This window comes from Lepidochelys kempii, chromosome 3 (genome assembly GCF_965140285.1).
Source record: "Lepidochelys kempii isolate rLepKem1 chromosome 3, rLepKem1.hap1, whole genome shotgun sequence".
Taxonomy (NCBI): domain Eukaryota; kingdom Metazoa; phylum Chordata; order Testudines; family Cheloniidae; genus Lepidochelys; species Lepidochelys kempii.
Window position 1 is genome coordinate 176,690,345 of NC_136382.1, and position 12,638 is coordinate 176,702,982.

Here is a 12,638-nt window from a genome sequence, read left to right on the forward strand (position 1 = left end):
CCTTTGGGGCTGCTGGAAAGGAGGTCCAACTGAAAGCAGCTAGTTTTTTCTCTGCTTTGAGGCCAGAGCAGAGACAAATGGGGATTATCTTTTTGAATTGCAGGGTTTTATTGCCTGGAGGCAGGGTACTTAAATCCTGCAGGGAAATTCACAGTCTTCCAAATCAGAGGTTTTTTTTTCCCCCTAAAAGTAAACGGGGGGTGGGGGGTGTTCTTCCCATTTGCCTGGAGACAAAAGTGGCAAGAGGTTTTTTTTAGGATTTTGATTTTTTTTACAAGAAGCACCGGTTTGAAAAGGAATTTTTTTCCTTTAGGCTGCTGGTAAGCAGGTTTCCAAGTAGTTGGAGGTTTTTTGATTTGATTTGGGGCCAGAGCAGAGACAAGGGAATTGTCTTTTTCTGTAGGCTGACAATCACTATCAGAGAATAGGTATCCTATTCCAGCACAGCAAAATTTTACAGCCAAGTTTTGTTGGTTTATTTCTAAACCTCGGGTGTAAAGTTAGTTAAAAACAGGGAGGTTAGGATGACAGAATCCACGGCTCAACAAGAGCTGGAATTAGCCAGATTTCAGGCTGAGGAAAAACAAAAGGAACATGAAAGACAGATAGAACTCATGCAGCTGGAGAAGGAGGTACAGGACGCTGCCCACAGGAGGGAAATGGAGACAAGGAAGCATGTGGAGGAGGAGAAGGAAAAAGAGAGGAAGCATGCACTGGAGATGGAGAAGGTAAAGGCTCAGCAGAATATACCAACAAACCCTAGCAATCCTTCTCCAGGTACCACTTTCCATCCCAGAAAGTTCCCCACCTACAAGGCAGGCGATGATACTGAGGCCTTCTTAGAAAACTTCGAAAGGGCCTGCCTTGGGTACAGCATCTCTACAGACCAATACATGGTAGAGCTGAGGCCGCAGCTCAGTGGACTCTTAGCTGAGGTGGCGGCTGAAATGCCTGAAGAACACATGAACAAGTATGAACTGTTTAAATCCAAGGTGAGAGTCAGAATGGGGATAACACCCGAGCATTCTCGTCGGAGGTTCAGAGCCCTAAGGTGGAAACCAGACGTGTCATTTACCCGAAATGCCTACCACATTGTGAAACATTGGGATGCCTGGATATCAGGAGCAAGTGTTGAATCTCCAGTAAATTTGCCCTTCCTAATGCAAATGGAACAATTCTTAGAGGGTGTTCCTGAGGAAATAGAAAGATACATCCTAGATGGGAAGCCCAAAACTGTAATCGAGGCAGGAGAGATTGGAGCCAGATGGGTGGAGGTGGCAGAGAAGAAGAAGAAAACTGGTTGCAGTTGGAGCGGAGACCAGAAGGGACAACCCCAGACCACACCCTATTACCGGGGGCTGCCCAAGGCCCCACCTCCCTCCCAAAGAACCCTCCAGACACCTTATCTTCCCACCACCCCCTTCTCCAGCAACCCACCTCGCCCCAGTGACCCGTCAGCTGGACGATGTTTTAAATGTAACGAGCTGGGGCATGTAAAGGCCAACTGCCCCAAGAACCCCAGCAGATTACAGTTCATTGCACCGGAATCACACCAGAGGTCCGCAGGCCCAGATACCTCCCAGATACCCTTGGAGCAGAGGGAAACTGTGAGTGTGGGCGGGAAGAAGGTCACCGCATGGAGGGACACCGGAGCTCAAGTGTCCGCTATCCATGCTTCCTTAGTTGACCCCAATTTAATCAACTCAGAGATCCAAGTGACGATTCAACCCTTCAAGTCCAACTCTTTCAATTTGCCTACAGCCAAGTTGCCTGTCCAGTACAAGGGCTGGTCAGGAATGTGGACTTTTGCAGTCTATGATGATTATCCCATCCCCATGCTGTTGGGGGGAAGACTTGGCCAATCATGTGAAGCAGGCCAAGAGGGTGGGAATGGTCACCCGCAGCCAGGCTAAACAAGCCGTGAGGCCTAGCTCTGTTCCGGAAACTTCTATCAGGACCCGGTCAGAGGTGATGGACCTGGACCCCAGGCCAATGTCTGCAACAGCAGTAGTGGATCCAGTCCCAGAGACCCAGACGGAACCAGTCCCAGAACCGGAACCAGCCGAACAACCAACACCAGACCCCGTGTCAGCACTGAATCCAGTACTTGCAACCTCAACACCAGCGGGCCCCACCGAACCTGTTTTGAATCTAATTACCCTGTAAGATATCCACCATCCTGATTTTACAGAGGGGATTTCTTTACTTCTATTAAAAGTCTTCTTGTAAGAAAACTGAATGCTTTTTCATTGTTCTCAGATCCAAGGGTTTGGGTCTGTGGTCACCTATGCAAATTGGTGAGGATTTTTACCAAACCTTTCCCAGGAAGTGGGGTGCAAGGGTTGGGAGGATTTTGGGGGGAAAGACGTGTCCAAACTACGTTTCCCAGTAAACCCAGTTAGAGTTTGGTGGTGGCAGTGGAGATCCAGAGACAAAGGATAAAATTAATTTGTACCTTGGGGAAGTTTCAACCTAAGCTGGTGAAAGTAAGCTTAGGAGGTTTTCATGCAGGTCCCCACATCTGTACCCTAGAGTTCAGAGTGGGGGAGCAACCTTGACAAAAGCAATATTCAGCCAGTTTGTTGGAAATCTAGCTGTAATGATTTCACAGAAATTATAAGATAGTTACAAATGTAGACATCTGTAGGAATGTTCCTTTGTTGTTAGATGAATTAACAACAGAAAAAATGGGTGTTTACTGAAATTCCTTTAATTATGTTACAGATATAAAAATATTTGGTATGATTAATGTGTCTTTTGCTCAACAAAACTTGTAAGACGACACTGCTTGGGCATAGTTGGTTCCCAAATACTCATGTTTATTAAATATATGCAAACATACAAGTCCTAGCTTAATGTATACTGCTGCTCTGAGTGTTTTCCAGTGGCTTCTGAAATAGAGAAAACAGTGAACGCCACTAGAGTGCTCAAAAACTAGTTTTAAAGGCATACTACTGTATTCCTATCTACTACCATTAGTTGAACCAGCTAGTGTCTTTAGTGTTGCTGTGAGATTTATACAGCAGCAATATCGTGCTGGAACTAGCGGTGCTAGGAGTGCTGCCATACCCCCTGGCTTGAAGCGGTTTCCATTATATAAAGGGTTTACAGTTTGGTTCAATGTCTCTCAGCACCCCTTCTATAAAAATTGTTCCAGCACCCCTGGGCTTGGTACACTTGAATAGAATTTGGATAAATCTGTCTGTGGCTAGAATAGCCGCACCTCGTTTCCTTTTTAATTCCAAAATTCTATCATAGAAAAGCCAGTCCTCAGTATGATCAAGTTTGTGGAAACGTACAAAATATGTATTGTGTGTTATTCCAGCATCTTTGTATCTATAGTGATACGAGCTTTGCTTTAATAAACTCTACTGTTAATGCAAATAATTTTGGTGACTTCTATGGAACTAATCAATATTTGAAACATGTTAAATATTAATGCTATATTCAAGTTACATGGAAAAGTGCTACAGAGAAGGCAGATAAAGTATTTTTCTGGGATACAGGCATTTCATATTTGTCTGAATAGTCCCAGCAAATGGTATTTGAAAAAATTCCGGTCACTATTTTGAGATGCATCCACCAAAATGCACCTTGTTTCCTTTCAACTTACCTGCTATCATGCACAGAAATCGCTGACGGAAATAGCCAAGGGTCACATTTTTGTATCTTTCTGTGATAAGACTTTACTGCAAGTGTAATGAGTAAGATGCATAGCTCACAACTGATGAAATGATGTAGTTACCTGACATAATCCATTGCATTTGTTCACTTTGACTCTGAAATTGTAAAATAAGAAATTGATATTCAGTATAATAAAAAAAATAATTGAGCAATTAACTGAGCAATTGTTGCTGTTGTTGATGCTGCCCACTAGTGATATTCCCCGGGGACCGGAGTATGTGCAGTGGAGTGTCTTCTTTTGGCTGAGTTTTGCATTGTTTTTTTTTATGATGTAACTTTTTCCGTTGCTATGTGTTTGTTAGAGAAGTCAAGGCCAAAGAAATGAGTCTTGCAGGTGGTGAGGTTTGTGATGATGCTTTAGTTCCTGAGGGAGGTCATTCCACAATCTGGGATCAGCCTCCCCCGCACACACACCAAAAAAAAAAGTTTGTCTCCCACACAGCTAAGCATTGTCCTGATCCTAGAGCATTCCATTGTGCCTGACAAGCAGTGATATTGACCATGATCTTTGTTCCAGAGCTTAGGATGTTTTTTTTGTTTTGTTTTAAGACAGGGGTCGGCAACTTATGGCACGCGTGCCAAAGACGGCATGCAAGCCAATTTTTAATGACACGGACCCTGGAAAACAGCAGCGTACCATTTAAATTCCTGCCTGTCCCGGCCCGTTCTTTTCCACCCACCACTCTCTCCTTGCAGGGCAGGCAAGCTTCCCCCTCCCCCGGCCTCTTCCCCCAGCGTGCTGGGTTCCTGCCCCTCTTTCTCTCCCTCCCTGCCGCTGATCAGCTGACGGCCTTTGCTACAGGGGAGGAGAGGGAAAAGTGGAACCACAGCACGCTCTCTGCTCCGGGGACCTTGGGGAGGGGGGTGGAATCAGGGCATATCTCCTCCAGACCCCTGCCGTGAGCTGCTCAGGGCAAGGGGCTGGGAGCACCCCCATGACCCCAGCCCACACCCCCAGCCCTCTGCCCTGACTCCTGCATCCCCTCACACACACCCCAGCCCTCTGCCCTGACCCTTCCTCACACACACCCAGCCCTCTGCCCTCACCCCTGCAATCCCCACACACCCCAGCCCCGTGCCCTGACCCCTGCACCCCACAACCTCAGCCCTGACTCCCGCACCCTCCTCACACACCCTAGCCCCCTGCCCTGAGCACCAAACGGGAGCTCCTGCACACACACACCCCACATTCCCACCTGCACCCCTCACACCAAATGGGAACTGCCCAGGTAAGCACTCCACACCCAAACCTCCTGCCCCAACCCTGAGTCCCCTCCCGTATTCTAGCTCCTGGCCAGACCCTGCTCCTGAACCTGCTCCTTCACCCCCAGCCCTGGTCTCAGTGCACTCCCACTCTCATCTCAGTGCAGAGAGAGGAAGAGAATGGCTAGAACCAGGGAGAAGGTAGGTACCTATTCTATTTGGACAGGGCCGGGACCCCAGACCAGCAGCGGGCTGAGCAGGGCCGGCAGCCAGGACCCTGGCTGGCAGGAGCCGGTGGACAGAACCCCAGACCGGCAGCGGACTGAGTGGTGGCGGGCTTCTGGCTGCCGGCTCCTTGCCAGCCGGGGTCCTGGCTGCAGGCCCTGCTCAGCTTGCTGCCGGCCTAGGTGAACGGAACCCCAGGCCAGCAACGGGCTGAGCAGGCCGGCTGTGTAAGATCAGCATTTTAATTTAATTTTAAATGAAGCTTCTTAAACATTTTGAAAACCTTGTTTACATACAACAATAGTTTAGTTATTTAATATATACACTTCTAGAGCGAGACCTTCTAAAAAATGTTAAAATGTATTATTGGCACGCGAAACCTTAAATTAAAATGAATAAATGAAGACTTGGCACACCACTTCTAAAAGGTTGCCGACCCCTGTTTTAAGATATCCTGGGCTCAGGCTATTGAGTGCCTTGAAAATAAGGACTGAGACCTTGAATTTGATTTGAAATTCCACATGAAGCAGTATAGAGAGTGGAGGATAGGTTTAATATGTTCAGAGTAGCTTGTGTTGCTGAGGAGATACAGAGAACTCCTGAGGGTTGGAAACTGAGACTTGGAAAATATCTGATGGCAAAGGCAATGAGACCCCAATCAGACCTAGGCTCAGTACTCCCCCAATACATCAGTCTCAACAAGTGACCTCCGACCATGAGCTTGGTAGGGTTGCCAGATATTTGGTTTTCTACCAGATTGCCCAGTCGAAAAGAGACCCTGGCAACTCCGGTCAACACCGCTGAGCAGGCCATTAACAGTCCGGTCAGTGGTGGGCCAAGGCTAAGGCAGGGTAGTTCCTATCTGTCTTGGCACCGCGCTGTGCCCCGGAAGTGGCCAGCAGGTCTGGCTCCTAGATGGAGGTGCCACGGGGCTCCGCAGGTTGCCTCCTCCCCGAGCACCGGCTAGGCACTTCCATTGGCTGGGAACCGTGGCCAATGGGAGCTGTGGGGGGTGGGGGTCTTCGGGCAAGAGAAGCGCAAGGAACCTCCTGACCGCTCCCCCCCACCGAGGAGCTGTACCTGCTGGCCACTTCCGGGGCACAGCTCAGAGCCAGGACAGGCAGGGAGCCTGCCTTAGCCCCGCTGTGCAGCTGAGAGGGAGTTGCCTGAGGTAAGATCACACCCCAATCCCCTGCCCGAGCCCTGCCCAAACCCAGAGCTCCCTCCTGCATCCCGACCCCATCATCTCTGGCCCCACCTCAGAGCCCGCACCCCCAGCCCAGAACCTGTACTCCCTCCTGCACCCCAACCCCCTGCCTCAACCCCCTCCCACACTCCGAATCCCTCATCCCCACCCCGCAGCCTGCAGCCCCCTCCTGCCCTCCAAACCCCTCATCCCCAGCCCAGAGCCTGTATCCCCAGTACAGAGCCCATACTCCCTCCTGCACCCCAACTTGCAGCCCCCCCCGGCACTGTGAATCCCTCAGCCCCATCCCCCAGTCTGGAGCCCCCTACTGCATCCCAAACCCCTCAACCCCATCCCAGAACCTGCAGTCCCAGCTGGATCCCTCACCTCCTCCCACACCCCAACTCCCTGCCCCAGCCCAGAGCCCCCTCCCACACCCTGAACCCCTCATTTCTGGCCCCACCTCAGACCCCACACCCCCAGTTAGAGCTTTCACCCCAACTCCCTGCCCCAGTGAGTGAGGTTGGGGGGAGAGTAAGCCACCAAGGGAGGGGAATGTAGTGAGCGGGGGGGGGGGCACAGGGAAGGGGTGGGGCTAGGGTATTCAGTTTTGTGCAATTCGAAAGTTGACAACCCTAGAGATTGGGAGCAGAGACTAAGACTGCAAAGCCTAAGGAGAAGGTCTCACATGAGAGCAGAGGGCACTCTCATAGCCATAAGGACAAACCATCTTCATCTAAAACTGCCCTGAAGAGAAAAGATCCCTCCCTGACCCCATTTAAATTGACAGAGCCAGTGTGCATTGATGCTAAGGACTTAAACTCGAGTATATCTTCTCAGCAGGAGAAGGAGGCATGCAAAGGTATCGTTCTGACATCTGCTCTGATGGTGAAGGCTCAGGATAAACAGCTCCTTGTGCTCCCATCCACTTCTAAAGCCAGTGTGGTACCGGTAGCGACACAGCCCTGGAGGGAACTTCCACGGTGACCAGGGAAGCTCTGGCTCTGCCAATGAACGTGCCTCATACCGCAGGGCAGTCTGAGACCTACATCTCCTCTGAGGACAACTTTGTTATCCCCTATGTGCATTCACTCCTCCTATTGGGACTGTGTCTATGCTGGGACATTATTACACCAGCGGAAGAGACTATCCTGATGAGGCAGAATCATTCTTCCATCCCACTTGCCAGCCTCAAAGCACAGGTGTCGATTCTACTGGTAGTGCAAGATCCACCTCTCTCTTTGGATGAGTCAGAGGCCCTGAAGAGTCTCTGTGGCACTGGGTGGAGATGGCATGGGACAGAAGCCCTTACAAGATCAGGCTTCTGGAGTCAGACCAGACACGATTGGCCAAGAGACCCTTATGCCATGGAGTCCTCCTCCACTGGTTGATCCATCCTACTGGCTGTATTGGGGACCATGGGAGCCCTACCCTAGACACCCAGGATTGGTTCATGTGTCCTTTTTTGCCATTGCGTTGCCATCCACAACTGGATGCACTGATGTATTCAGAGCTGGAAGATGAGCCGCATCTGCCAATTCCAGGAGCAATTCCATCATCTTTGCTGTTATGAGGAGAGACCTGTGGTTACAATCCTCAGGTTTTGCTAGAAAGGTGTAGAGTACCATCCAAAATCTACCCTTTGATATGATCAACCTTTCCCTTGAGAAGACGGATGAGTCTGTCCACTCCCTTAAGGGCTGAAGGAGAATGCTTTGCTTGCTGGGCAGCTATACTCCTATCCCTAAGAGAAAACACCATAAACAGGGGTAGAGGGCAAGACTGCATCCTCAGCCTTTTTATCACCAGCATCCTCAGTATCCACCATGTAAGAGACTGAGGATTTATAGATCCAGGAACCCAGCCTCTGGAACATCCACTGCCACATCATACTCTAACCCCCAAGGAAAGAGTTTCTTTTGATTGGATTGTCGAGACCCACATCCTTTTATTGGTGCCTCTTCATTCCCCTCCTCAGATATTTGGAGGTCACCTTATCTAATTTGCCAAAAACTGGAGCACTATAAATGCAGACAAATGGGTACTAGAAGTTATTCATGGCAGATATTTGACCAAGTTTCTGGCAATGCCTACCCACAAACCCTCTTTCCAGTTCCTTTTCAGGGACCACTCTCACAAGGCAATTCTACAACAGGAGATGAACTCCTTCTCCTCAGGGGACTTATAGAAAAGATGCTACCACAGCATAAGGGAAGTGATTCTATTCCCCTTACTTCTTGATCCCCAAGAAGAATTGGGGGTTGAGGGCAATTCTCTATCTACAACAACTGAACCTGTTAATCTGAAAACTAAATTTCTGCTTGATCTACTTGGCATCAATAATCCCTCTTTAGAGAAGGGCACATCGTTCACAGCTCTCAACATGAAAGACTCATAATTTCCCATAGACATTTGCCCAGTGCACAGGAGGTTCCTTGGGTTCCTCTTTGGTCAAGATCATTACCAATTCAGAGTTCTCCCCTTTGGACTGGCCACAGCACCTACAGTCTTTACAAAGGTTTTTTCAGTGATGGCATCTTGGATGAGAAAAGTGGGATTTACAGTCTTCCCATATCTCAATGATTGGCTTCTGATAGGCAACTCATATGAAGAAGTCCAGCGGGCAACCCATGTTCTGCTCAGCCTTCTGTTTTCCCTTTTGTCAACTACAAAAAATCCACATTGACCCCCAAGAGGTAAATAAACTTTACGGTGGCAACATTGGACTCAACCGCAAGAGCATATCTGCCTCTTAAGAGGTTTCAGGCTAAGAGTGCTTTCAGACAATAAGTCACTATCAGACACAGGATGTCAATCAGAACTTGCCTTTCCTTTGTCAGCCACATGGCTTCATGCACACGTGATGCCCTTCACCAGGCTTCATCATTGTTGCCTGCAAGCCTGGATTCTCTCCATTTACTTACCAGATAATGGCAGGGTGACAATTCCATCCAAGGACTCTCGTCTGGTGGACAAAAATCAGAGAAGGTTGGGTGGGGATTCCTTTTCTCCCGTTGACTCGCGAGGCAACCATTGTTACCGATGCCTCCCTCTTGGGTTGGGGTGCTCACATGGGTGACCATATGGCACAAGACACCTGGACCCTGCAGGAGTCCAGGATGCATATCAGTTTACTAAAGCACAGGCTAGTCCCTTGGGCCTGCAACACCTTCCTCCTGCTCATCCAATCCAGACATGTCCAAATAATGTTGGACGACACAACAATGGTATTTTATATAAACAAGCAGGTGGGAATGAGATCTTGCCCTTTGTGCACTGAAGCAGCCACCCTGTGGAACTGGTGCATCAGTCCTCCGATAACCCTATCTACATCATACTTACCAGGAGTGCAAAACTTGCTAATGAACAGGCTGAGTAGACATTTTTCCGCAAATTACGAATAGGAGATTCACAGTTGGATTCTTGATGAAGCCTTCACCCAATGGGGAACACCAGCCTGGGACCTTTTCACTTTGAGGGCAAACAGGTAAATTCCTTGGTACTGCTCCAGAGCAGCCTTGGGCAAGGCCAAATGGGAAATGCCTTCCTTGATGTCATGGAATGGTCGCCTAGAATATGCCTTCTCTCCCATTCCATTGAAACCACAAGTTCTAAGGAAGATCTGCCAAGACAGTGCTCGAATCATCCTGATTGCACCCAACTTGCCAAGATATTTCTGGTCTACAGATCTACTGAAGCTCTCAGTTCAACCACTCCTGAACATCCCTCCAATTGCTGGATCATCTAACACAGCACAGGGGCAGGTTCAGGCTTCCCAATCCACAACCACTACAACTCAGACCTAGTATTTGGATGGGGATCAGAAATAGAATGCTCATGTTCCAGAAAGGTGTGATCCATCCTTACCCAAACCAGAAAGGATTCTATGAGGAGCTGTTATTCAGCAAAATAGAACTATATCTTCCCTTGGGCTTACCAATGCCACTTGTCTCTGGAATCTGCCTGAATCCCTGCTATCTTAGAGTATCTACATACCCTGAAGTCTTTGGGTTTCACACTCAGTGGACATTTAGCAGCAATCAGTGCTTTCCATCCTCCAGTGGATAACCATATGATCTTCACTCATCTCGTCACAACTAGATTTCTGAAGGGGGTTTTCAGTTTCTTTCCACCATTAGTGAAGTTTGCACCTCAGTGGGACCTCAACTTTGTTTTGTCGTCTCTCACTAAACCACCCTTTCAGCCTGTAGTCAGATGATATATGGCCCATATGTCTATGGAGGTGGCCTTTCTAATAGCTATAGCATCAGCAACAGTCAGTGAGCTGGGGGCACTCAAGGCAGACTCACCATATACTATATTTTATAAAGAAAAGGTCTCATTATGCTCCCTTCCCAGATTTATCCCTAAAGTAGTTTCTGAATTTCATATGAGTCAGGTCATCCACTTAGCAGTATTTTTTTCCTAAACTGCATGCCTCGGGGGAAGAGAGAAGGCTGCATTCTCCAGACATCTAAAGGGCTTTGGCCTTTTATCTACAGAGAACAAAGAACATTAGAAAGACCCAAACTATTTTTTCCATAGCAGAGTGATCAAAGGGTCAAGCTATATTGGCGCAGAGACTTTCTAAGTGGATCTCGGGTTGGGGTTGTATTGCTCTTTGTTACCTACTAGCTTTAACTTACCCCTTTGTGGGCAGTGGTGGGTGAGGGCTCATTCCACCAGAGGGCAAGCTTTCTCTCTGAGAGATGTACCCCTACTAGAGATATATAGGGAAGCTACTTGGAACTCTTTGCATGCCTTCATGAGACATTATGCTTTGGTACAGTCATCCACAGCAGATACAGCTGTGGGGACAGCAGTACTTAGGGTTTGTTTATTTCTTAGGTAATCTTCCTGGATCTGTACACTATTACTTATCATCACTTAAAATCTATCTTTCTGTAGTTAATAAATCTGTTTTATATTTGTACCTAAAACAGTTGTTTAAAATGCTAAAGGGAAAGTTACTCAGGAGCAAGAGCTGGTGCATTGTCCTTCCCACATTGAGGGAGAGGCGGACTGGGTAATTACTTTACACTGGTCAGACTTTTGACAAGGGTAGGGAGCTGTGGGGGAATTGGTTGAGCTTCTATTGTTGGTTCATGAGTAACTCAGCTGAGTGTGGCCCCTGCCTGTTAATGTTGGTGTGAGTGCAAGCTTGGAGAGCCTTGCAGCATATCACATGGTGTGAGAGGGAGCCCAGGCTGGTGAGACAGAGGGCTCAATAGTACCCCAGTTTCAGGTTTTACCCTGGGAATATCCATCACCCACCCCCTGGTTTGCAGCTCCTGTTACCTTGCTAAAGGGTGCAGGTGTGTTTGGGGGTGGGGAAGGGCTGGTGACATGAACCACAATTTTTTGCAACGAAAAAGTTTCAAGTAAGGGATTTCCATGCCTCTGCTATATCAGAACAATTTAATTGTTGTGTGGACGTGTCACCTGAAGTAACCAGAGACTAATATTATTACATACAGCCAGTCAAAATCCAGTTCCTTATTCAATCACTATTTACAATACAGAAGAGGGTCGGAGCATGATATGTGGCAGCGTACTGCTCAAGAACGAAATGTTGGGTCAGTAAGTGGCATGTCCCAGCTCCTTCAAAGCAGTCGGACGCTCACAGGGATGTCACTTGGGATGACATGAGACTTATTTTATTCTATACAGGCACCCAAAACCCAGCTTCCTATTCAAGCCCTATGTACAATATGAAAGTGGGGTTGTGAGGGGCAGGGGTGCATTTTGCAGCCTATTGCCAGGAACAAAGCCTTAGGTTGGCAAGTGACATGTCCCAGCTCCTTCACAGCTGTTGCAGGGATGTTTCACTTGAGTGACCAAAAACTTATTTTGTCATGTACAGTTGGTCAAAACCCAGTAATTAAGTAATTAGTCATTTACATTTTTATCACATTGATTTGATTACACTTCTAAAAATTAATCTTACATTGATATATTTGTATATACTTTTGCCCTTTGAATAAGGAACTGGGAACCACAAATAAGGAGCTGGTATCATGAATAAAGAACTGGGAATAAGAAACAAACTTCAACCTCTTTAGCAACAGAAACTTCTTGAACAGGGCATAGTCTCTCTTTTATCAGGATAAACTCATGAAAGGGAGGATATTTCCTTTAATTGATTTACTGCTTTATCAGAGAGACCTTTTAGAAGAGATAAACTGTGACTTTAATTTAGCAGGGTTTGTCCAGCTTTTCAACAGCTGTATTGTTCACACCAACAGTAACTAATCCTTGATGTAAGAGTGATTCACTTCTCAGATTGATCAGGATATCATTGCACATCTAGGGTTGTTTTAATTGCACATTTGTATTTTAC